The sequence below is a fragment of the Uloborus diversus genome, chromosome 9 (genome assembly GCF_026930045.1).
Source record: "Uloborus diversus isolate 005 chromosome 9, Udiv.v.3.1, whole genome shotgun sequence".
NCBI classification, from domain to species: Eukaryota; Metazoa; Arthropoda; class Arachnida; order Araneae; family Uloboridae; genus Uloborus; species Uloborus diversus.
The window spans coordinates 29,296,446-29,322,548 of record NC_072739.1 but is presented as its reverse complement, the minus strand read 5'-3'; positions in this window follow the sequence as shown (position 1 = coordinate 29,322,548).

The following is a 26,103-nucleotide window of genomic DNA, read 5'->3' as shown; positions in this document are numbered from 1 at the left end:
GCCAAATTCCCCCCAGAGGAGAGTTCTAAGGAGGATATGTTGCTTATACTTAAAAATTTTAACTGCAGTGGTGGTGAAAATTGAAAGAAAAGTAATTCAATAAAGTTTATACATAAAATGCGTTTTTTTTTTTTTTTTTTTTTTTTTTTTTTTGCCGCAGTGTGATTCAAACCAGTGTATATAAACTATCTTTTATAAAAGTATTTTGCAAAGTGACCATTTATTGTCAAATAAAATCAAATAAGCTAATATTGAATTTATATTTACAACTCATGTGATAATGAAGATAATTTTGCAGAAATAGGTCAGTTTTGGACATACTATATCAAAGATACAAAAAAGACCGGAAATTCTTTACTATGAAACTTAAAAAAGACATTGACTTTACCGAACAAGCTAGCCACATCTCGAAAAAAAAAACTGATATTTCAGATGAGGACTTTTTATGTGAGGAACAACAACAATTCAAGGCAAAAAGCAAATCACAGAACATGCATCATTTTCTCTCATTTTCTTGCATATAAGCACGCCAGTCGCTTCAGCAATTCTATTCACCTTACATAACAAAAAAAACTTTTTTAAATTTTATTGCTTCGCAGCATCTTTTTAAAAATAACTATAATTTGCATTCAATAAAAAATTTAGTATAATTAAATATGTTTTGATTTAATACGAAGAATTTCTATGTGGGTTCTTTCTTCTTTTGAACACGCCGCTCCCGCATTCCGACAATGTAGTTGAACAAAGAAGCTTGACGCGCCATAACTTTTTATGATTTTTCGAAAGGTTTGATTGCTGCAGACTGTTTCAAAGCATTTTTTCACCTTTCCGGATGTTTCTCCTTGATTTGGAACGGTATTCATCTGGTTCAACGAGTTTGAGCATGGGAAAAGATCCTTGGAAGATGACCCCAGAAGCGGACGTCCGAGCACTACGACAACGGAGGAAAATGTTGAAAAGGTACGGTCCCTAGTGTGTAAGAAGACCCTAAAATAACACATCATGATATAGCTAGCATGCTAAAGATCAGTTACGAGAGCGCTAATGCTATATTGCCCGATCACATTTTGCCGCGAAATCGTTGCTCAAGATGTATCCTTCACGTACTGAGTGACATCCAAAAAAAATGTTCCTGTTTTTTTTTTTTTTTGCCGTAAGAGGATTTACTGCGCAAAAGGTATTTTAAATAGTGGAAAATTAATGTTTTCTATTAATAATAATGCGTTTGGGTTATCTGAAATAAACAAAGAAATTACTCACTTTCCGGGCTATTATATTGACTGAAATATAAAAATGTTTTTTATGCACCCACCGACTAAACGACCTAAAAAAAAATCATTACCTGCAAAATTTCGGCGAAAACACAACACATTTTAAAATACCGGACTACTAATTTCGAAAACTTTTTAATAGGATTTCTTTTTTTTCAACTAGTGAACTTGCGTTGTTAATAGAACTCCTGTACAAGTTGGCGTGATTATTTATAAATAAAGAGGAAAAAGATACTTTTGAAGATCGTAAAATAACTAAAAACTCAACTTGTTGGAAACAAGCCTCACTCATCTGCGGAACACTTTACGAAAAGAAAAGTATTTCTGTTCCAAATATTTTATCATCAATGAAAACTACAGTTGCTAAAGTAATAGACAAGACTGGTACAAACCTCAAAATGGCTACCATAAGATTTAATCTTTCAGTCTTCAACTTATTGCCTTTCTTAACTGTCGCCGAAAGCATAATCTAAAACCAGACTCATCCATTTGAAAAACATTCTCCGTTTTGAACAACTGGATCTTCTCCCGACATAACCTGTGGCTGAAACCAACAATAGAATCGAAGAAAATAGATGATTCTGTAATAAGAGCCTGGTGCTAACTTCCGAATTTCTACAGCACAGATTCCACATTGTTCTACTATTCCTTCTCAGGTTCCGTCTGTATCGATCGTCGTGCTTTTATGGGGACTAAATTAAATGAATCAATGCGTTTAATGGGATCATTTCAATAGTAACATCGACGACTGCCTAGTTTTACCCAAATGAGGGTCTTCATCCTCCACGGCTGTACTTTTTCAACCAAAAACAATCGAAAATATAACAGAACTATTTTTTCACGGTTTAACTGAATCATGTAACTGTAATAAAATAATACTTTTCTTAATGACTGCAAAAATACTCAATGTTAAATCAGACTACACAAATAAATCGAGAAATGTTATTTAATTCATTGTTCGCCCATCAAACAATTTTTATTTTGTTTTGGCCTTGACAGACTTATTAAAAGGAAATCTAAATCAGAGAGTGACTTGGTCACATTTCTGGTTCGCACTCGAGAGAAGGGAATTCGTAAGTTTGTTTTATTAGATTGCTAATTAAAAAAAATAACAATAAATGTTATTCAGAACATTCAATCGATTCCTCTTTTTTTTAAGTATCAGTTGTTCTTTCAAGCAATTTGTTATTTTGCAGGTTCTTACTTGGCAGGCCGCCAAATGTGCCATTTGGCAGAAGAGGGGTCTGACATTGCTTTACAACAGCATAAGAGACGTAAAGAGCCTGTAGAAATTATTATCTTATTTTGTAAAAGTATTCTGCAAAGTGACCATTTATTGTCAAATAAAATCTAATAAGCTAATATTGAATTTATATTTACAACTCATGTGATGATGAAGATAATTTTGCAGAAATAGGTCAGTTTTGGACATACTATATCGAAGATACAAAAAAGACCGGAAATTCTTTTTACTATGGAACTTAAAAAAGATCTCATTGATTTTACCGAACAAGCTAGCCACATCTCGAAAAAAAAAAAAACTGATATTTCAGATGAGGACTTTTTATGTGAGGAACAACAACAATTCAAGGCAAAAAGCAAATCAAAGAACTTGCATCATTTTCTCTCATTTTCTTGCATATAAGCACGCCAGCCGCTTCAGCAATTCTATTCACCTTACATAACAAAAAAGACTTTTTATTAATTTTATTGCTTCGCAATATCTTTTTAAAAATAACTATACTTTGCATTCAATAAAAAATTTAGTATAATTGAAGATGTTTTTATTTAATACGAAGAATTTCTATGTGGGTTCTTTCCTCTTTTGAACAGGCTGCTCCCGTATTCCGACAATGGAGTTGAACAAAAAAAGCTTGACGCGCCATGACTTTTTACTATTTATCGAAAGCTTTGACTGCAGCAGAGTGTTTCCAAAGCCTTTTTTCCCACCTTTCCGGATATTTCTCCTTCACGTGGAACGTTTTTCATCTGGTTCAACGAGTTTGAACGTGGAAAAAGATCCTTGGAAGATGACCCCAGAAGCGGACGTCCGAGTACTTCGACAACGGATGAAAATATTGAAAAAGTACGATTTCTAGTGTAAGAAGACCCTAGAATAACACTTTAGGATATAGCTAGCATGTTAAAGATCAGTTCCGAGAGCGCCAATGCTATATTGCCCGATCACATTTTGCCGCGAAATCGTTGCTCAAGATGGATCCTTCACGTACTATGTGACGCTCCCAAAAAAAAGTTCCTCGGTTTTTTTTTTTTTTTAGCAAGAGGCTATACTGCGCCAAATGATTGTTAAATAGTGGAAAGTTAATGTTTTTGTTAATAATAATGGATTCGGGCTATCTGAAATAAAATAAATTATTCACTTTCCGCGCTATATTGACTCAAAAATAAAAATGTTTTTTTCATGCACCCGCCGACTGAACGACCTAAAAAAAAGTCTTTACCAGCACAATTTCGGCGAAAACACACCAAATCTTAAAATAGCGGGTGACAAATTTCTATGACTTTCTTTTAGTAGTAGTTTGAGTAGAATTTCTTTTTTTTTAACTAGTGTGAACTTGTGCGTTGTTAATGGAACTGCTGTACAAGTTGGAGTGATTATTTGTAAAGAAATAAGAAAAAAAATACTTTTGAAGATCTTAAAATAACTAAAAACTCAACTTATTGGAAACAAGCCTCACTCATCTGTAGAACACGTTAAGAAAAGTATTTCTGTTCCAAATATTTTATCATCAATGAAAACTACAGATGCTAAAGTAATAGACAAGACTGGTACAAACCTCAAAATGGCTACCATAAGATTTAATATTTCAGTCTTCAATTTATTGCCTTTCTTAACTGTCGTCGAAAGTATAATATAAAACAAGACTCATCCATTTGAAAAACATTCTCCGCTTAGAACAACTGGATCTTCTCCCGACATAACCTGTGGCTGAACCCAAATATAGAATGGAAGCAAACAGCAAATTTTGTAATAAGAGCCTGGTGCTAGCTTCCGAATTTCTACAGCACAGATTCCATTGTTCTACTATTCCTTCTCAGGTTCCATCTGTATCGATCGTCGTGCTTTTATGGGGACTGACTTAAATGAATCAATGCGTTTAATCAGATCATTTCAAAATGACATCGACGACTGCCTAGTTTTACCCGAATGAGGGTCTACATCATTTACGGCAGTACTTTTTCAACCCAAAATAATCTAAAATATAACATAACTATTTTTGCACGTTTTAACTGAATCATGTAATTGTAATAAAATAATTATTTTCTTAATGACTGCACAAATACTCAATGTTAGATCAGACTGCACAAATAAATCGAGAAATGTTATTTAATACCCACATGGATGCGAGCACGGTGCATCGGCTGTGCCGAAGATGGTTGGAACAACGAAATGAGGTAAGACTGAGGGTTGCAGGGGCAGCGAAAGTGACGTCAGAACGCGTGGATCGACACATCCACCGACAAGCTGTAGCAGACCCACAAGTCACTTGTTCCTCGATTCTGCAGCAGGTGCAAGATACCCTGAATGTTCCCGTGTCAACCAGAACCATTTCCCGTCGTTTGGTCGCACGTAGTCTGCAATCACGGCGTCCGCTAAAAAGACTGCCATTATTTACTTTCTACTAAATTAAACATAAAACATGCTAATCTAAGGTGGCACATAGGAAAAAAACATTCGATTGAGAAAAATATTCTAATGCTTACAAGATGCAAAAGGATTGAAATTTCAAACGCGTGAAGCAATTTTCCGCGAAGTCTGAATAAGCTCAATGTTGTTATGGTTTCCAAAATATTTCCTTCGTTAATTATTGAAATTAAACGAAAATAAGTTAAACTAAGATAGCATATGTCGAAATACCTTCCAATAGAGGAAAAAATCAAAATATTTACAAGATGCAAAAGGATTGAAATTTCAAAGCGAGAAGCATTTCTCCGCGAAGTCCGAGTAAGTTCAATGTTGCCATGGTTTCCAAAATAATTCCTTCGTTAATTATTGAAATTAAATGAAGAATAAGCTAATCTTAAGTAGCATATGAGTAGGTAAAAATTGAGAGTTCTGCTGGAGCAGGGGAGCAGCTCCCCCAGCCGTTCCTTCCCTCCCCACGTGACCGCCGCGTGAGTTGAGTTGTCCGTGAAAGATTACGAGGTTTCTGGTTGTCATGACAACCAAAGTTTTGGGATGGCAACACTTCGTAGAAGTTTTCGGATGGCAACACTTGTTTTTCGTAACCTTTTACGAGTTTTGGGATGGCAACACTTCGTAGAAGTTTTCTTTTACAAATTTTGGAATGGCAACACTCAACGTAGAAGTTTTGGTTGTCCAGAGTTTTCGGATGGCAACACTCGTTGCTTTTTTTGGACTTTGAATAATTTCGACGAATGGTTGTCAAGACAACCAAAGTTTCGCGAATTTCGGACTTTGCCGATTTTTCGCAAAAATAAATTTTTTGTTTTTAAGTTGATGGTTCCACCATCCAGCTCGGTGTATTTGATTAATACACCCCATCAACTATTTTTAATCTGCCGGTGCATACCGATGCAGTTTGTCAACGAATTTGCCAAAAATTTCCTGAAATAAAACACAAGAAAAAGTCAAAGAAGGACCCTAGAAGTGTTGAAATTTCAAGTCAAGCGAAGCGACTTTCACTTCTACAGTCCTTAACATTTAAAAAATGAACTCACCGAAAGACGACTTCTTCATTTCTTACCCCTTTTTTCACACTGTTCATTTTTGCGCTGCTTCATTTCATACACTTCCACTAAGTATCTACTAAAATAAAATTTCTAACGACATATACATACAATTTTAGTGCACATGAGTAGATTATGTGAGAATATCAAACACTCACATACAATTTATTGCACATGCATTTTCTTATACACTTTATACAATAATATGAAATACATTGTGGGACTTTTGCCGTATCATAATTAAGAGTCCATAAAAATCCACTCATTCATTAATCACTTCCTGACACCTGGGGATTTCATTCAAAGCCTCATTGACCGAGGGGTTATTTGATGCCCAGGTATCAGTCACCTTCCTCAGCTTAGCTTTGAAATCATTAATCACAAACATTTATGCAAATTCACTCATACAAATCCATTCGCTCACATTGACACACACATTCATCCACAACACTATATAGAAACATCAAATTAAATTTCATTAAGTTGAACCTCAAGTCTCAAATTAAAATTCATTAAGTTAAAATATTATTCTTAAGTTAAAATGTTAATATTAAGTTTAAAAATGCTGAAAGGGAATAATTATTAATACAAAATCATACACTATGGTACCATTAAAAAAATAGTGAAAAATAAATATCAAAATCAAATTTGTTAGTTAAGTAGAAAAAAATAAACAAAAGTCAAAAATAAATAAAATAAAATAAAAAAAAAAATAAAATTCAAAATGAAAAAAAAAAAAGACAAAGTTGTTTGGCCATTAAATAAGAAAAAAAATGAGCTCAGCTTCTCTCATCCATTTCAATATCTAATCTTCCATTTTCAATATTCAATCTTTATTTCTTCAAACTTTCACTTTCAATTCATATTATTTTTTCATGTTCTTCAAACTTCTCATTCAAATCTTCATTTTTCTGTATCCAATCTTTTTTTTTTTTTTCAAAATTATATTTTTCAAAAAAATATTAACAAGTAATATAAACTATGTACAAAAATGATGTGACTCCCACTCATGTGTATTTTATTCGATGGTGCCCATAAGCTAAAGTATTGATAAGATCATGTAGAATATATCGCTTATCATCAAATGGGGAGAGAGCTGTTTTATTTAACTTGATTGTGTATAGCTGATGCCGATCACTCCCGATGCTCATCATCTCTTCTCGAGTTGCTACCTTATTCTCCAAGCAATTTTTATAATCCGCATGGCTAATGCGGTTTTTCACAACTCGACGGGAGACTCCCTTGGCCGTCTTTTTCTCTCCACTTTGCAGATTTGATTGAATACATTTTCGATCTGAGACCCACAAATTCTTCGATAATTTTACCATTCATTTCGCCCTTGAAGCATCCTATTTTTTTTTGTTTACTTCACTATATAGAGGGTGGGTCTTCGGATATTCTGACGTTTCATAGAGGTGTAAATGCTCCTTCATATCTTCATACACATCATCAGTTTCTATTTCGTACATGAGTGAATCAGTGTCGATTAATGAAAGTTCAGCCCTCTCCCCATACACCTGCATAATATGATTGTAATGAAAGTCACTCATTAAAATTTTACTTTGTTCCAAAATAACAGCCCAAGTATAAAGGACGATTCAGAAGAATTGAGGTCTTCATTCTTTCAATACCCACTAGCTCGTCAGAGAATATTTTAAATGTGCGGAAGCTGGGTGCTGCAGTCAGCCTCAATGCCCTACGTTCAGTGTGTGCCAGCTGGATATCTACCCTATTTCGAAGGTTCTCCATGGTTTTTCCGTACACCGAGTTATTCATTAATTTGAAGAAATCCTTCTCGAAAGAATTGGATGTCATCTTTCTCTTCTCGGTGTTGAACTCGATGTACGGTTTGAGCCAAGGTTTTTGACTGAACGCAAGGACACGATGGACTTTTTTCAATTTTAGCCCAAGTGAGAGATATAATTGTAGATTCTTGTAATATATCACATAATTATACTTGTCATGTAAATTTGGCACCAATTTCTCACAAGGGTTAAATTTATGACTCAACATATCCAATGCTGTGGTTGAGAGCATATTTTCCATCACTTTATATTTCTCTGCGGCTAATGGGTATAAGTTATGTCTATCATGCAGCTCAGCCCCATATTCGAGATCCACCTCCAATATATATCCCCGGTCCCCGGATGATGGAATTGATGTGATCCACGCTTCATCCACCTGGCTGGCATCTATCCATTTAAAGTCCCCATAGCGAAGTAGCTGTGACATAGCCCAGCCATATAAGTTGTTTGCATCCAAATACATGATGTATTTGGATGGGCTTGATGGGTCATAATCGGACATGTACTTGTTGTTGGCTTTTGCATATCTCTTCCAGATGACGGAAATACCCCCTCGAATGCCACGTTCAATAAATAATTGCATATCTATATCCGTAAGCAATTCAAGGGGTTGATTACACATCTTCAAACAGGCTTGCCATGCGAGACCGGGGACAGTATATGTGTTACAGGGGTCGATACTGTAGTACTGCTGACAAGTCTCCCTAAATTTTTGAAAGATATCTCCGAGTTGCAGGACATCAGAGACGACATACAAATCATGGTATTCACCCAAAGTCTTCAAATTAAATTCTTTCCACACATTTTGTGCGTGGTTATATGACTCTTCTGATATATGTTCTTCCATCAGGGAACTGTAGAAGGATGCTTTGGGTGGTAATTGTTTCTCTTCGAATTTTTTGAACGAATCCATATATTCATATGGATAGACCCCTTTTTGTAAAAGGAGGTGGACCTTGTCTGTCGGCATGCTTTTATGCAGGAGGTGAACGTCGGAGTGTGAGAGAGTTTCCACTAATTTTTCTAACGATGTAGGAAGAAACTGCAGACTATCGAGAAAAACCAATGCCACATCTTCCCCTCGTTTCTCATTTTTACAAGTCATAGAGAATGATATGTACTTTTCCATATTGATTGGGATGAGCTGATAATCGTATTCTTTGAAATCATTCAGTGTCTTTACAATATGATGCGCATCATAATTTTTCAAATTATGAAAGATCACTGGGATCATTTTTCGCATTCTGTATTTGAGGTTGCAACTATTGTGTGCTGCCCCTCTGTATTTTCCTGTGAGATGATCGTGGTCTCTCACACGATCGCTGTGAAGGGGTTTCTGGCAAATATGACATGTGATTGCCATTTTGAATGCTTTTTCTTCTTGAGGGGAGAGGGTCATTGGCTTCACATCATTCAGAATTTCAACAAATTCTCTTCTCTCTGCCAACAGTTTCTCGACAAGATGTTTGGCAGCATCTTCGCCTCTATATTTAAAAATAGGCTTCATCGCTTCTCCATCCGGTCCTACAATGAGATATGCAAATCCACATGCATCATGTCTTGCCATCTTTTGTGTATATGATGATGATGATGAGGTTGTAGGTTCGATTGGGACGATGAGCGATTCAAAATCTGCATAAATAACATAAGGGACTGGATGCTGATAGTGAATGTTTTCAAATTGAAGGATGTTTTCACCTTCTGCTGGCATCTTAACACGTTGGGGTGTGACATCTTTGCAGTACTGCAAATGCTCTTTCAACAATCGGTCACTTGAAAAACGATGGAGGCACCGATAGCAGTAGAAATGTGCACCGTTGTGCTTCGTCAAATCCCCCAACAGTCTGCTCATACTTCTAATGAGACAGAAGTGTTGCCTTTCTTCATTCGCTATTAATAGCAAGTTGATTGCATCATCATTTTCACGTTTTGAAATAAAAACTGGAAACACCTCGTCATCCTCACAACCGAAGACATTGATGCGGAGATTATTCTGCTTCTCAATGCTGGGAATTTCCGAAATGTGGACGGGAAATTTAATTCCATTCATCTTGATTTCTTTTTCGTGAGGTGTGTAATGAGACACACGTTCGGGGTTCTCTTCACGGGAAATGTTCATTTTGTGTGCTAACAAGCACCACAGCAGACATTTAGCGTCCTCGTTTTAAATGTTCAAAACAGCTTTTTTGGCTTGTATTTTTTTCGAAAGGGGGATGTAGCTGCGTCCAGCGAGAGGAGTATATTTGGCCGTTAAAACTTCCACATGAATCACATGATCGAGAGTCCACCCCGACCCCAATTGGAGAAACTCTTCAAAGCTTTTCTCGACTTTCGAGATGGCTTCCTCTAGGCGATCTTGAATTGTTTCCTTAAGGAGTTCAATCTGGAAAGTACTCCCAAAATATGAAGTTGTCACCACCCTTTCTCCATTGTCAGCCATCCTCGAGAGTTGTGCTTTCATCAAAATACGCCATTTAAGAGCGCGCTTCTCTTTCATTTCTTCCGCAAGCAGATCATGGATTTGGGGTCTCAATTTCCAGAAAGTCAACTTGACGTCCCCCTCGTTTTCTTTGCTGGGGGAGAGAAATTCAGAGGAGAAGACTCCGAGTGCTGTTCTGCGGGTGGGACGGGAGCGTTTGGGGGTGGGACCCTCATCGAGTGATTTTCGCTTCGTGGGACCAGCTCTATGCATGACACGTAAATGTTGCATAAGATTTGATGTTTTTCTAAACATTTGATCGCAATGGGGACATTGCAAATGGGGTTGTGCATGTACCACTCGAATATGAGCTCTTAGAGTGTCTTGACGGGTAAATGATTTCCCGCAATCAGCGCATTTTATTATCATAGCTTCAGGTACAGCAACATGTGTTCTCATATGACGATTTAAATGTTCTTTGCGAGTGTATGCTACGTCACACTCAGTGCATACAAATAACTTTGCAGCCGAATGCGTTTTCATACGCCTGGTCAAATTCTTCTTCTGCGTAAAAACCTTGTTACATGTTGAACAGACCTATCAAAGAGACCAGAAACCTCTTTTAGAATCACGCTTACTCAAAAGCAAAATTTTTTTCCCTATCACTATTCTCAACTGAACTATTCTCAGCGTTCATTCACAACAATGGTCTAATGAAAACATATTTTCCTATCTCTCCAAAACTCATTGTTCATCGAAAGACTAAAACCTATTTATTTTTTTTTCTTCTCAACGAAAGTCAAGAACCTATTTTCGTCACAAATAACTGACTTACCAAAACATGGACCTGAAAATCCTAACAAAAAATACGTTCTCAACACATGCAATCGCGCACCTGAAATATCCCCTCCAAAATAAAATATGCTATCGCGAATCTGAAAACACATCAATACAATTTCCAAAATAACACACTATAAAAATCACACACTTGAAATTTTATACTTCCAAAAATATATTTAATACAGTCAATAAAAGTCATGCAAATTTCCCAATCGCGCACCTGAAAACACATCATTTCCAAAATGTGATCGCAAATTAGCAATTTCCCCCTCCCAAAATACATTTAATTCTACACATAATGCTTTCTCTCACTTTCATTTTGTCAACAAAAGACGAGACGGATTGTTTACACGTCATTGGAGACGAATTGTTTACACGCCATTGAACATGCGAGGGAGACGCGATAGGGGGTGACTCATTCAACGTTACGAGGTAAAGAAAGGGTTGGAAAAGAAAATCTCTCTCTCTTGCAAAACTTTTTCTAGCATTATATTTTCCACGCAATACATATATTTTTTTTTCTTAAAAGGTAATTATATAATTTTCAAACTTGTATTTTTTTTTTTTAAACATAAATATTTTTACTACTTGTAAATAGTTTTTCATTAAGCAAAATTTTTCTCAAGCAATTTTTTTTTCCTTAAACTTGCGATTTCAATCAATGTAAAGTTATCAAACATAGTATTTTTTTTTTTTCAATTTCTTCCTACATGTAAATTTATCAAACATGTAAATAAGTTTTGCCCAAGTATTTTTTTCTCAAACTTTAAAAAAGCAAACAAATAAATTTACATGTAAATAACTTTAAACTAAACAAAATTTTTCTCAAATAAAAAATAATAATTTCAATGTTCCAAATTCTTCTAACGCAAAATTCTTTTTTACAAACTGTATATAAATTTTTATCAGTGATACAAAGTAATTCAACTTGTGAAAAACATAACTTTTTTTTTTTCTCTATGTTACGATTTCAATCATTTTTCCAAAAATATATTTAATACAATTCTTAATCGTGCTCTTGTAAAACATAAATACAATCCCCCTCCAAAATAAAGCATTTCAAAATAAAATATTCTATGTAATTCGCAAGTTTAAATACACTGCAAAATAAGCATTAATTAAATCATTTTCAAAATATGTGCTTAACTTAAAAATCTTGCTCCCTTCGCTTTATCAACAAAGTGAAATTTAAGCATCGGACAACATGGAGAGAGAAGAAAGCGCGATTTCACTGTTTGTTTGTACACAAGGGGTTGGGGAAAGAACGTTTTTCACGCCTCACTGAATTTTCGGAAACGCGTTTACAAAAGGGTTGTCGCAAAGCTTTTTGAAAAAGGAGAATCGTTTCTCTTTCACATGCATAAACATTTCTTTAGCAATGACAACTCATTTCTTTAGCAATCAATGTTTCATGAATGAATAATTATTTTAATTATAAATTTCACATGCAAATTTTTCTGAATCGCAAATATTTTTTTTTTTTTTCAAAACGGATAACTTTTTTCAATACAAATAAGTTTCAAAAATAATTTCTCTATCATATAATTTTTTCTCAAGCAAAAAAAAAAAAAAAATCACATACAATCTTCTCAAACATGGTAATCAATTTTTTTGAATTAAATGATTCAAAAAATTTAATTTCTCTCTCTCTCGCTGATAAATGTTTTCAAATATTTTCTTTCTTTACTTATTGTAAATAATTTTGTTTTCCAACTTTTCAAACATGAAACACTTTTTTCTCTCAACCAACAAAAACATATTTCACCATTCCAAAATATTTTTAATACAGTATATAGAATGTAAAATTTCCCAATCGCGCACCTGAAAAAACACATAAATACATTTTCCCATCCAAAATGTTTTAACAAATGATACTATTTTTCAGACATGTTTATATATTTGTATCATCAATATCTATCGAGATTTTAACTTATAACAACACGTTAAAAAATATAATTTTAAAATGATATGGTTTAATTTACAAGACAAAGTTTTACATCTTATAAACAATCAAAAAAGATTTTTCATGTTATGAAAAAAATTCGCATGTTACGGAAAATCAAAAGATTTTCTTACTACATTTTGTTAATAGTCTGAAATGTAATATCATTGAAATGTAAAATGGTACTTACATGCGCTGGCTTCGATTCTGAGGGGACAGCGGGGGTACACATCGAGGGAGCAGGTTGCACAGCGGGAGGTGCCATGGTACTAGGTCCGGCCTGTTTCAAAAAAAAAAAAAATAATAATAATAATGAATACATATTCATCGAAACAATATGATAACAATGCATATTCTTTAAAACATCAATATGAAATAATACTTACAGTTGCTTCAAATCCTGGCGGTGGCATCACGACCGCTGGTCTGAGTATATTTTAAGGTATCGCGCTCATAATTTTGTCCCATTCACAAGCATCGATACCGAAATCAAACATCTGAAAAAGAAAAAAAAAAATCCTTTTGAGTCATCGATCAATAAATGAAACATTAATTGCAAAAATGTAAAATTAAATTCAAAATAAAGAACTAAGTATTTGAATAAAAATTCAGAATTAATTGCAAAATTAAACATTTGAAAAGTTAAATGAAGTATCTGAATTAAGAATTAAAAAAATTGAAAGAAATCAAAAAGTTAAATTCAAAATTAAAATCTGAAAAGTTAAATGACGTGTTTGAATTAAGAATGAGTTGTAAAATTAAATTAAGAATTAATTGTGTAGATAAATTAAGAATCAATTGTAAAGTTAAATTTAAAAAAAAATCAACAACGTTAAAATTAATTTTTAAGAAAAAGTTAAATACGAAATCGAAAAGTTAAATGAAGTATCAGAATTAAGAATTTAATGCAAAGTCAAAATGAATTCAGAATTAAGTATTTGAATTAAGAATTAAAAAATTAAACTTACGTTGGATCCAGAAGTAGATGCGTTGTTCGAAGTAGAATCCATTTCTAATAAATTAATACGCTAAGGGGTGAATAACACTATGGAGAGAGCTAAAACTTGAGCGTGTGATCTAAACGATACAAAACTCTGAAGTGACTTGAAATTAAGTTCAAACCGATAAAATTTACTACATGATGTTATTTTCAATTGACCAATTAAAGTTTGAAATAGTGATGTCACAGTTTTTCAAGTCTTTGATTGGGGGGGGGGGGGTAGGTGAGCAGATTCTTGATAAGACAATACACCCTCGACTAAGCGCTGCGTGCATGCTTGAAAGATAAGACAAAAGACTGATCCACGATTTGTGATGATTAAGCGTCACATGGGTCGCGTGTGGACACTTGACCTGTGATGTCATGTGATAACGAGATTAGACGTACTTTCCTAAGGCAATCATTATCACAATGATTAATCATCACAACCTCCAGCGCCACAAACGTTAATGCCGTTGAAATCTCGATAAAATTCTCATTTCTGCTCTGATTTTGGAGGTGTGTGGTTGAGAGAGGTTCATTTATAAAATTAATATGATGAATACTTGCATTACAAACAATTTTGACACTAATAGTGAAACAACTCATCTGTCAAAACGCTTACGAAGGGAGGAATGCAGCATGGACGATTTTCATGTGTTCAACCAACCCGAAATAACAATTGTGTCAACTGGCACTCCGTGTCAAAGAAAAGTCCCAAGTCAAAAACTAAGTGTTCCGACCAAGATGTCAAGCGAAACGGAAATGATTGAAGTTTCAATAATAGTGAATCCTCTACTGATTCCCGTTCTACCTGAATCAGGTTCCGGTGAACAATTTGAAGTGCTTTCACCACCTATGGAGCTAGCAAATGAAGATTGGTTGCACAAATATCTCAAAAGCGCATTCCGCTTTGAAGAGGAAAGAAAGAAAGTATATGAACTTCAATTTGGATTTTTCCTCTTTGTATTCCTCAAAGCAGATGGGAGCGTTTCATTTCAAATAGAAGACCATTATACGTGTAAAAACATTATGTTTAAACCTCATGTTTTCGTCGATTTTATGGAGAAAATGACAGATTTCAATTTGGTTTATAAAGACAGCAGTTTTATTGACTATAATGAAATCATTGTCCTCAACTTGGACGGTGAGTGCAAATTATATCCAATTGATTCTACAGGTTGCAGTGTTATATTCAACAATTGTGATGAATTTGTACTCCCCGAAGAAAGCGTAAAATGTTTATCGGAACATTATTCGGACATTGTGGAAAAGTTGCAGAATGTAACATTTTCATCAATTTTACCTAAATTGATTCGCACTTATCGCGAAGAATTGGAACATAAAAAAATGCTTGGAGATGAAGAAATTCGTTTACAACTTCGCAAACTTTTAGTAGATGCAATGTGCTTATGTATAAATGAAAATTACAAATGCAATGGGTGTAAAATCGCACACCCATCGCAGCGTCGACATGGATGCATGACATTGGATTCTCGTGCAAAATACTTATGTGTTCAAAATGCATCTTTTCTAACTTTGGACTTTAATGATCTTGCAAGATCAATTTCTGAGGATGTTTTTTTATCTGACGACGTGTTAAATGTGATCACTTGGGATTACTTCATTCAGCAAAATATTTATCTGTAAGTACTTTAGAAATAATTTTTTACAAATGTAAAAATAAATGTATTTAATTTGAAAAAATTTGCATGTTTTCATTTAACATACATTTTCATTCATGAGAATTAATTTGATGTCGTGACATTTATTTGATTAAGTAGAATATATTAATCCATTTGACATTTAATTTTCAATGCCTTTTCGGAAAACTGACAATGAAATGAATAAATTTTCTTTATTGTAGCAGGGAAAAAATAATAATTAAAACATATGATTGATTCCTTTATTTCAGCAGGAAAAAATAATGATCAAAACTTGAAGATGTGATTCATATAAGTTTTCTTTATTTCAGCAGGAAAAATAATGATCAAAACACAATATTATTTTCTTTATTTCAGCAGGAAAAAATAATGATCAAAACTTGAAGATGTGATTCATATAGGTTTTCTTTATTTCAGCAGGAAAAATAATGATCAAAACACAATATTGTTTTCTTTATTTCAGCAGGGAAAAAAAATACTTAAGAAAATTATTTCTTTGAAATTTTACAAGTTGAAAATTATTTCTTTTGATTTTCTGTATCAGGCAAAAATTGTTCATTACAAGTAAAATCTCGATATAAAAAAAAATAAAGTTAAGAAAATTCGTTTTGGCATATTCTAAAATTTAAATTCGTTTTGGCATATGCAAATTGCATCGGTAGATTAATCAAAAATGTTGATGGGGTGTATTTATCAAATACACCGGGCTGAATGATGGGACCATCAACTTAAAAACAAAAAATTTATTTTTGCGAAAAATCGGCAAAGTCCGAAATTCGCGAAACTTTGCTTGTCTTGACAACCATTCGTCGAAATTATTCAAAGTCCGAAAAAAAGCAACGAGTGTTGCCATCCGAAAACTCTGGACAACCAAAACTTCTACGTTGAGTGTTGCCATTCCAAAACTCGTAAAAGGTTACGAAAAACAAGTGTTGCCATCCGAAAACTTCTACGAAGTGTTGCCATCCCAAAACTTTGGTTGTCATGACAACCAGAAACCTCGTAATCTTTCACGGACAACTCAACTCACGCGGCGGTCACGTGGGGAGGGAAGGAACGGCTGGGGGAGCTGCTCCCCAGCTCCCCCGGCTGCAGCAGAACTCTCAATTTTTACCTACTCATATGTCAAAATAACTTCCAATTGACAAAAACATCAAAATGTTCACAAGATGCAAAAGGATTGAAATTTCAAACGCGAGATGCAATTTTTCCGCCAAGTCCGAAAAAGCTCAATGTTGTTATGGTTTCCAAAATATTTCCTTCGTTAATTATTGAAATTAAACGAAAAATAAGCTAAACTAAGGTAGCATATGTCAAAATAGCTTCCAATAATGGAAAACATCAAAATATTTACAAGATGCAAAAGGATTGAAATTTCAAACGCGAGAAGCATTTTTCCGCAGAGTAAATTCAATGTTGCCATGGTTTCCAAAATATTTCCTTCGTCAATTATTGAAATTAAACGAAAGATAGGCTAAACTAAGGTAGCATATGTAAAGAGAACTTCCAATTGTGGAAAACATTAACATATTTACAAGATGCAAAAGGGTTGAAATTTCAAACGCGAAAAGCATTTTACCGCGCAGTCCGAGTAAGTGTAATACTGCCATGGTTTCCAAAATAATTCCTTCGTTAGTTATTGAAATTAAACGAAAAAATAAGCTAAGCTAAGGCAGCACATGTCAAAATAACTTCCAATTGTCAAAAGCATCAAAATATTAAAAAGATGCAAAAGGATTGAAACCTCAAACACGAAAGCAATTTTTCGCGATAAATCATATCGAATATATATGTTCAGAAAATTGCAATAATGAAATATTTTTAAAAGAATTACAAGCACAATCCAAGGATTTTTGAAAGAATTCAAGCAATAAAAAAAACTTTTCATACTTTGTCAAGGTTTTCAAGCACTTGAAAATGACCTCTTTTTTTCCCCCTAAGAACTTTTCAAGGTTTTTCATGGGCGTACGAACCTCGTTTAACACGCGCTGCGGCGGCGTGTTTGGGTGTACAGTAACTTTTAACGAAATGAAAAGCTTTTAAAATCTGATATTTAAGTAAAAACAATATAAAAGCGGACTAATCGGACCAAAATGTTAAAAGCTATCTAAAGCGGACTTTACCATAAAAAACGGACTTTGGCGGGAAAAGCGGACCATTTGGGAGCCCTGAAAATAGGAGATTTTCTGCTCGTGAATTACGATAACAAGCAATTTCTAGGTATTGTGGAAGAATTACAAAATAAGGAACTTAAAATTCATGTACTGCATCTTAGCCTTGGTGGTTGGCATTGGCCATCTCATCGAGACTGTATATGGTACAGGATTAGTGACATTAAGAAAAAGATTTTAGTGCCACAGCCTATCAATGTGAGGGGTACTTACAAGTTTTCAGAAAACATTTTGTGAATTACTGTTTGCAAATGATGTTTTGATACCTTTGTAAAGTGGTAGTGTTATGTCAGTTACACGTTTAAAGTTATGTCAGATACGTATATGAATACCAATTTTCTTTTTTGTAGTTAAAATATGATTTTAAAAAGTCATTATTATAATCTGTTATTATTTAGTGATGTTGAAACCATAAAATCATTTTTTTAATTGGATAGTTTTGATAATTTTCACACTTTAATAAAGGAAGTATTATGTTTGTAACACCAAATAGATATCAGTTAGATTTTTGAAATACAATTTTTCAGACTTAAATCAAATTTTAAAAAATTCTGAAGGTATGTGAGTATTAAATACTTAATAAGAAATATTTTACACATTAAAAAACAGTTGAAGCTGCATTAGTAAATCTTTTACACTAGCTTGAAAGCAATAATTGACCATCAAATGTTACGATAGTTACAATGGAATTGACCTATATCATGATATATATCACGATATACGAGGGCTATCCAGAAAGTAGATTACGTTTTCGTCTGTGTCCGCTAGGGGCGGGGCTAGCGCGGCCATCTTGGGGTCAAAGCGTTGCGCAGCTCAGTCTGCATCTAGCCGTGCTAGTGAGAGGTTCGTGCTGTGTTCGTTCAGATACTGTGACGGTTTGAAATGTCTGCGTTAATTGAAAATCCCGCGAGCTGCGAGGTGCGCGCAGTAATAAGGTTTCTGACTGCAAAAAACTGTAAACCGATAGAAATCTATCGGCAGCTTTGTGAAGTGTATGGGGACAACATTATCACTGAAGGTGGCGTGCGTCAGTGGGTCATAAGATTTAAAAATGGCCGAACCAATGTTCACGACGAAGATCGAAGTGGGAGACCCAGCATAGTGAACGCCGAACTTCTCGAAAAAGTCGATGCTAAAGTCCGGGAAAATCGAAATTTCACAATAACGGAACTTTCTTTAAGTTTTCCACAAATTTCGCGAAGTTTGGTGCACGAAATCATCAGCGAAAAGCTTGGTTACCACAAGTTTTGTGCAAGATGGATTCCAAAAATCTTGACAGAGGACCACAAAAATCAGCGAATGGCTGCAGCGTTGAACTTTTTGGACGCTTACCATAAGGATGGTGACTTTTTACTCGATCGCATCGTTACTGGTGACGAAACATGGTGAAACACGTGAACTGTGAAACGAAATTGCAATCAATGCAGTGGGGGCACACAAGTTCTCCCCAAAAACCCAAGAAATGCATGCAAACAATGTCGGCAAGGAAGATCATGGCGACTGTTTTTTGGGACAGAAAAGGTGTGATTTTGGTGGACTTCCTGGAAAGAGGCACTACAATAAACTCTCAAAGGTATTGCCAAACTCTCCAAAAACTCAGAAGAGCAATTCAAAACAAGAGCAGAGGAATGTTGAGCTCTAAGATCTTGTTGTTTCACGACAACGCCCGGCCCCACACGGCAAATGTCACTCGTAAAGTTCTTGAATCTTTTAAGTGGGAGTTGTTTCCTCATCCACCGTACAGTCCCGACCTGGCACCGAGCGACTTCCACCTATTCCCAGCAATGAAGAAGTGGCTGGCTATGCAGCGTTTTGATGACGACGCACAGCTGCAAGAAGAGGTAACGGAGTGGTTGAAGGCGCAGGCGGCCGAATTTTTCGACGAAGGAATTTCCAAGCTCGTACATCGCTACGATAAATGCCTTAATTTGTATGGTGACTATGTCGAAAAGTAGTATTTGAGTGTGGCTTTCATCTGTATATAATAAAAAAAATTTCCTATACTTTGTTTATTTTTTATTCCAAAACGTAATCTACTTTCTGGATTTGAAAATATCATATTTTCGACATTTTTTCCAACCATGGTATTTTCCATATAAAAATTATATTAATCATAGTAATATTGTCCATTTTTTTTTAAATAACCAAAAAGCTATGTATTATATTTTAATAATGTATTAATACATCATTAATATGACAAAGAAATACAATGCAGAACCTTTTATCCGGGAACCAAAACTCTGGGAAATCAGAAAACCGGCAACCTTTTGCCAATTTTCCAGTCATTTTTAAAAAATACGCATTTTCGGCGATTTTTGAAAAACTAAGCATCGTTTTGAAATACCTAAAAGAATATGAACAGGTTCTTAATAAATACCATATTACTTACATATAACTCAGGAAAATATTAACAAAAACAAACTTCAAAAGGTTATTATTTAAGCGGGGCAAAAGTTCCGAAATATTTTCTTGAATTAATCTAAAAGTTTTGTCTTTTATTCCAACAGAAACCTTAAATAAATATTTTCACAAGCTAATGCATATTTTATTGTGAATGGCCTTAAATTAAATTATAGCCGTTAAGAGCAAAAGTGCGGGAAACGCCGAAAACCAGATTTGCAAATTTTCGGGATAGCTGATCATGGAATCTAGAAATTGTTAAACACAAGACTGTAATAAGGCTGCAAGAACTCAGAAATTAAATTTCTATTGATATTAACTTAATGTTAAAGCAATAGTTATCAATAACTATCATAATCGCAAAAACAACATCTTTGCAAAAAAAAATTTTTTAAAAGAAAGAAAATTAATTTGAATTCTGAAATTTTGAATTCAAATTATGTTTTTCGCAATCAACGAACTGAGACAGGACCCTACTCATTGGTTTGGTTGGTTTGGTTTACTTATTTTTAATGGCGCAAGAGCCCTTGAGGGCTATACTGCGCCAAACGATTTTTTAGTTTAAAATTTATACATAAATAAAAAATCAGGGTATGATAAAAGTAAAAATGTTTTGGAGAGAAAGGTATAAACAACAGTAGTTTAAAACACGTAATAAAAAACCTGTAAACATTAAAAACTTTATGAAAGGGTTTGAAACAATAGGTTGTCAAAGAACCTTCAGTAACAAGAAAAACGGATAAAATTACATTTTGACGGCACAACCACTAAATTAAAAAGGAGAAGCCAATCTCCCGGAGGAAGGAGTATATATTGGGATGGGGTGGGTCCCCCAGCAACTCTTTCAGAGATGGATTAAAATTATTAAAATATTTAAAACGTATTTGGTTAAAATTTGGGCAGTTGCATAAAATATGCAACACTGTCTGGTTGACTTTACATCTAATACAAATCGGAGCTGGTTCACGGCATAAGAGGTATTTATGGGTGAACCTGGTATGGCCGATGCGAAGACGAGTTAACGAAACTTGTTCTCTCCTGGTAAGTTGTAATGATTTGAAACCTTTAGTCGATGGCTGGATCGAATGTAATTTGTTTTGTGTTTCGAGATTCCAGGTCCGTTGCCAATGCGTGTTAAGGCATTCAGATATTGCGTTTTTAATGTCAACTAAAGGGACACTGTCATCAACTAGGATATTTGCGTCTTTGGCAGCTGAATCAGCGGCTTCATTGCCGGCAATGCCTACGTGACCAGGGATCCAGCAAAAGAGTACATGAAAATTATTTTGTGTAAGACTTTTGTATAAATGATAAGACTGAATGACTATGGGATGGCTGTTATTGTTGCAGTGGGTGATTGCTTCCACTGAACTCTTTGAGTCAGTGTATATCACCCACTTTTTGTGAGCGGATTGGGTTATTGATTGTAGAGATATCAATATGGCTTTTATTTCTGCTGTAAAAACAGAGCAAGATGGGTGTGATTGTTCAGCGGTAACTTGACCATTTATTATTGCAGCAAAGCCGACGTGATCGTTAGCTTTTGATCCGTCAGTGAAAATGTCATGATAATCAGAATATTTGCATTTTGTATCATAAAATATTTGTTGGTAGGCTGTATTGGAGGTAGTCTCTTTAGAGAATTTAGCGAGGTCATTGATGGTAGATGGAACTACTTCACACCATGGTTCAATCAGATTTATTGTATTGAGAGTATTAAAATCTGACAGTTGCAAATCTGAAAGCACCCGGCGCATTCGGATCCCGAATGTTGGGGTTGCAGAAGGACGATGAAGAAATAAGATAACATTAGATGGATTAAAAATATGAAGGTGTAAAGGGTGATCAGTATAAGGTTTTATTTTGAAGTAGAAGTTCAATGAAAGTTTGAGGCGTCTATTGTTTAAAGATTGTTCATGAGCAAGAATATGAAGACTGTTAATAGGTGAGGTTCGGAAAGCTCCTGTGCAGATGCGCAGTGCCTGATTGTGGATTGGATCTAGAACTTTCAGATAGCTTTTTGCCGTGGAGCCATAAATTTGGCATCCATAATCAAGTTTTGAGCGTATTAGAGCCCTGTAGATTCTTAAGAGAGACTCTGTATCAGCACCCCAGGAAGTGTTCGATAAGTCTTTAAGGATATTTAATTTTAGTAAACATTTCTTTTTTAACTCTTGTATATGCGGTATAAATTTGAGTTTGTTATCAAGTATAAGACCGAGGAATTTTCCTTGATCTTTTACAGCTATTGGTTGGTTGTTAAGGAGAAGTGTTGGATCAGGATGAAGACCTCTTTTACGGCAGAAGTGGATACAGAAAGTTTTTTGAACAGAGAAAGTAAAGCCATTTTCCTCCGCTCCATGTGTTACTTTATTAATAGCCATTTGAAGTTGCCTTTCAATGATACTCATGCTCGATGAAGAGAAAGATATTTGAAAGTCATCAACGAACATGGTACCTTTGACAGCGGGAGGCAGTTGTTCGATTAAGCTGTTGATTGCAATTACAAAAAGAGTTACGCTTAGTACGCTTCCCTGGGGAACTCCTTCTTCTTGAATAAATGCATCTGAAAGAACAGACTTGACCCGTACGCGAAAAATTCGGTCTCTTAGAAAATTAGAGAGAAAGATGCGTAGATTACCTCGTAACCCATACTCGTGAAGGGTTTTGAGGATCCCATATCTCCAGGTACGGTCATATGCTTTTTCAATGTCAAAAAATACGCTCACGAGATGTTTTCGTTTGAGAAATGCTTCTCTTATTGATGTTTCGAGAAGCAATAGGTTGTCTATTGTGCATCTACCACGCCTGAATCCACTTTGATATGGAGATAGCAGATGATGCGACTCCAAAATGTATATCAGCCTGGAGTTGACCATCCGTTCCATTATTTTACATAGGCAGCTAGTGAGAGCTATAGGTCTATAGCTCTCAAGTTTTTCAGATGGTTTATTGGGCTTAAGGATAGGAGTTACTGTTGCTTGACACCAGGATTTTGGGAATCTGTGTTCCGAATAAATTCTATTGAAAAGATGCAGAATATGTTCTAAAGAGGACCTGCTTAGATGTTTTAACATACTATTGTGAATTTCGTCTGGACCTGGTGATGTGTTTTTTGATTTTTGTAAGGCAGCATTCAGTTCTTGAAGGGTGAATTTTGTGTTGTATTGATTAAAAATGTTTGAATTAAAATCTAGAACTTTTTGTTCTTTGCGTGATTTGATGGTTAAAAATTTTGAGCAATAGTTATTTGCACTGGAGACTTCTGCCAAATAAGTCCCCATGCAGTCAGCCACCTCGTTGTGATCGGATAAAATACGACCGTTATTCTCCAGAATGGGTGCACAAGATATATTGTAGTTGCCAACGATTTTTTTTATTTTACCCCATACGGTCTTTGATGGGGTGGACGTCGTGATTGTGCTGACATAGGTCTGCCACGAGTCCCGCTGGCTCTTCCGTCGAATCCTTCGAGCTTCAGCACGAGCTCGTTTAAGTGCCACGAGATTTTGTGTGGTTGGATAACGACGAAACGTATTCCATGCCTTTTTTTGCTTCTTATGAGCCTCCTGACAATAGAGGTTCCACCAAGGCTTAGGAAACTTGATCCTGCCTTTAGTGGTTTTTGGTATGGCAGCGTTAGCTGCGTTTAGGATAATGTCGGTTACTCGCTTTACCGCTACATCGATATCAATATCAGTTACGTCTTCTGATTTAATTTCTGCCAACTGGGTAAATGCTGCCCAATCAGCTCGATCAATGCGAAGTCGAGCTTGCTGATGCTGCTGATGGCCGCAGCGTCCAGTAGAGGTTATCCTGATCGGAAAGTGGCCACTGGAGTAGAGACCACCCTCCACCTGAAAATCCCAACGTGGCAGAAAAGAAGGTGAGCATATTACGAAATCGATGGCATGGTAAGATTGGGTAGAAAGATGAAAATAAGTGTCTTCACCGTTATTAAGGATGCAAAGATCATTGTCTTCAATAAAATTTTCTATTGTTAAACCTCTACTGTTGGAGTCTGGACTTCCCCAGAGAGGATTATGGCCATTGAAATCCCCCAAGATGACAAATGGGGGAGGAAGTTGATCAACCAGTGTCTGCAACTCCACGCTTCTTAAGTCATAATAAGGTGGGATATACACAGAACAAACTGTGAACAGCGAGTGAAGGTGAACGCGCGCAGCTACTGCTTGCAGGGATGTGTTGATATTGAGTTGGCTAGATGCATAATCATTGTTGATCAGCAATGCCACTCCTCCACAACGACGGTCTCCTGACAAGCAGTCCTTGCGGTATATGTCGAAACCTTTCAACCTCAGTTTATCAGTGGGCGATAGGAATGTTTCTTGCAGACAGAATATGGCCGGTGTGTGAAATTCGACAAGATCTTTTATATCCGTGACATTATGCGAGTAACTCTGACAATTCCAAGAAAGAATGCTCAGGGCCATGGAGAAAAAAGGAAGGAGGAACGGCCGGAAGAAGAGGGAGCGGCTCATGAAGGAGGATGGTCCGTCCACCCTTCATCGTCGGATGGCGGAAGATCTTCAAATTCAACATCCTCGTCTTCCTCCTGGGGAGGGGGTTGTTGGAATTTTTCAATTTGGGACTTGGTTAATTTTACTTTCTTACTAGAGAGTAAAAAGTCCTCTTTTTTAAAATTATAAAGTTTTGGGGGTCTCTGTTTAGAGGCTACCCCGATTTTTGCGCGCGTTTGAATATTTTTCTTTTTTTCACTAAGTTTTTTCAAATTCTGTGTGAGTGGTTTCTTTTCATTAACAGTAACAGATACAGTATTTGTTTTTTGTATTTGTTGTTGATTTTGATTAGTTTCCTTAAAAGAAGATTTGGGGCTATAATTTTGTTTATTTGATTTGGTTGTGTTTACAGTTTTGGCATTAGTAGACGCATCTGTTTGGGTATCTGTTTGTGTGCATACAGACTTCAGTACCTTCTTAACGGCTGAAGCATATGAAACACCTGTTGTTGGTGTGCGGGATTCAACTAGTTTTCTTGCATCTGGATAAGATATTTTTTGTGTTGTTTTAATTATCTGAATTTCTTTTTCTGTGAGCCATTTTGAGCATGATCTGGAGTATGAAGGATGGTCCCCTTTGCAGTTTGCGCATTTGTAGGTCTTGTTACATGTATTACTGTCGTGTCCGGGCTCTGCGCACCTGGCACAGGTGTCAGTACCACGGCACGCAAACTTCGAATGTCCAAACCGCTGGCATTTGAAACACCGGAGCGGATTTGGAATATAGGGGCGAACTGGGCAAGAGAGATAGCCGGCTTTAACACGTTGCGGGAGGACAGGTGTATTGAATGTCAGAATGACATGTTTGGTGTTTATTATTTCGCCGTTCCGTTTGATGGTGATCCTTCTGACTGAATGTACGTTTTGATCCTTCATTCCCTCCAAGATTTCCTCCTCGGGTGCAAAGAGAAGGTCAGGTTCGGAAATTATTCCCCGTGAAAAATTAAGAGTTTTATGTTCTGAAGTTGTAACAAGATATGAACCAATTTGTGTGATTGCCATTATAGATTTAATTTGTTTTGTATCTTTAATTTCAACTAGAAGTTCACCGCTGCGTAGTTTTTTAACAGATTGATATTCTCCTATTAAATGAGTGAGCGCTTTATTTATCAAAAAGGGGGAAACTTTGCTTAAATTGAGGTTTGGATCGTTGCGTTTAATAAGAAAAAACTTAGCTGTGCTCGACAATACGTTCTGACGCTCCCCGCACGGGGCAGAAGGGTTATTTATATTATCATCCATAAATAAACCTGGGAACTAGGGGGAAAAGTGGGGTCTAGCCCCTGTGTAGCCCCCCTACACAGAGGTAAGGCTGCGTACGACAGGGTTCGACTGCTATCCCTGAAGACTCCCGTTTGA